This window comes from Homarus americanus, unplaced genomic scaffold, assembly GCF_018991925.1.
Source record: "Homarus americanus isolate GMGI-L3 unplaced genomic scaffold, GMGI_Hamer_2.0 scaffold34864, whole genome shotgun sequence".
Taxonomy (NCBI): domain Eukaryota; kingdom Metazoa; phylum Arthropoda; class Malacostraca; order Decapoda; family Nephropidae; genus Homarus; species Homarus americanus.
The window spans coordinates 10,001-11,871 of NW_024719363.1; the positions used below are offsets into that span (position 1 = coordinate 10,001).

Genomic DNA, 1,871 nt, shown 5'->3' on the forward strand with positions numbered 1-1,871 from the left:
CGGACAGCACCGCGGCGTCTTGGCAAGTCCCGGGCCTGCGCCCCCCCCATGAGGGAAATTAAACTGACCATCGCCCTGACGACTCTACCATACTTAACGCCCAGAGACGGGGAGATTCACCGCTTGTCGCGTGCGGCTTAGGCCGCAGGCAGCCGTCAGATCGGCTCAGACGCACCGGAGAGCCTGTTACAGCGTGCCCCGGGCGCCACTTTCTTATTTCGCTTTTGGGGTTGAGTGGTCACATTGACTTGCACATGTTAGACTCCTTGGTCCGTTTAAGACGGGTCGGTGATCACCGATCTTTTTGCAATAATCATGAGAGTAAAACTGGTTTACGAAGCGGCGGCAAGCCTTTTCTCGACGACCGTCGTGAGGGCAGGCAGCCAGGACACCGTGTTCTCTGGCCGCTGCTGGTCTCCCCAGACGAGAGAGAGTCGGCGAGGTACCAGTCCGACCGGCTTCGACGCCCCGCAACGGGTCGCGGTGACTCCACTACGAGAAATATTTACCAGCGCTGCGGAGTGGGGGCGCGCCCAAACATTTTTGGGTCGCTCAATTACAACACCCCACCCAGCCGACAGCCGACGAGCTGAATCCCCTCAGTTCGACCTTCGAGTTTCCACCCGTTTGGCTCTTAACGGTTTCACGTACTCTTGAACTCTCTCTTCAAAGTTCTTTTCAACTTTCCCTCACGGTACTTGTTCGCTATCGGTCTCGTGGTCATATTTAGCCTTAGATAGAGTTTACCACCTGCTTTGGGCTGCACTTTCAAGCAACCCGACTCTACAGAGAGGCCCTTTCCGACCGTCCCATCTGTACCCTCACGGGCGCCGCCATACGGGCCTGTCACCCTCCATGGGCAGTGGCCGCTTTCAAGCTTGACTTAGACGGTATGGGACGGCGTGCTGGACCCTCTGAAACGCAACACACCTCGTGCCCGAAGACATCGAGGTTATGCGCTGGGCTTTTCCCGGTTCAGTCGCCCTTACTAAGGGAATCCCTGTTGGTTTCTTTTCCTCCGCTTATTAATATGCTTAAATTTGGCGGGTAGCTCTCTCCTACTACGAGGTCGATCGTGGTCTCATCATCCTTAGGGGGAACAAGTTCCCCAACCACGAAGCGGAAGACGCTCTGCCACCGACTTTCTTCACCACCGACATTACCAGGCAGGAAGGTTTGAGGGGTTTGTCGCGGGGGTACCAGCGGCCATGGCGCCGGCACTCCCACCCCTGACTCCGTTCCTTCTCATTGAGTGGTAAATAGCCAATAGGAAAAGTGTTCCAGCAGAACATCTCTCGCAGAGTCATATACACACACAGTTTTAATGCATATACGCTCGTGTTCCGCCCTTACTCGGCCGCACCTTTGCCGCTTAAACTTTGACCTCTTTCCCCGTTCCCGCATGCCACAGCAGTGGCACTTGTTTATCCGGAGAAAGAGAGCGAGAGTCGCAGTATTAATTGGCGTGAGCGGCCTTTCCGGCTGCAGAACTAGTGCTCTATCTCGGCGAGCGCCGTTATGAGGCGCAACACCGTCTTTAACGCGTTTAGAGAGAACTCCCCCTGCCTCCCTCCCAGTCATGAGATAGACGTGGACTCGTGGCGAACTCTCAAAGAGAACGCCCACACCGCGTCTGACCGTGGGAGAGGGTGGAGGAGCGCGTGAGGAAGAGCACGGCGTCACCCAAGCATTCTCATCTCTCTGCCTGCACCACTACATGGTAGACTGCGGGCCCAGGCGCACTCATCAATTTAGGTTCCACTGCAATGCATGCCAAGCACTCTTTTCGAGGTGATAGACGAAATTCTGGCGGGGCTTACTTAAAAGATATCCGACCCGGTTTCGTTTCCTCTTCGTGGGATGGAGTGCCT

General features: G+C 55.8%; 1 non-coding gene across 1 annotated transcript in view; it reads right to left on the reverse strand.

The window, feature by feature from the left end:
* LOC121860047 overlaps positions 1–1,072 on the reverse strand; it is a 4,282-nt gene extending 3,210 nt beyond the window's left edge. The window contains exon 1 of the ribosomal RNA XR_006087803.1: positions 1–1,072. This exon is cut by the window's left edge and continues 3,210 nt beyond it. This is a non-coding gene — a ribosomal RNA (large subunit ribosomal RNA).
* Positions 1,073–1,871: the final 799 nt, after the last annotated feature.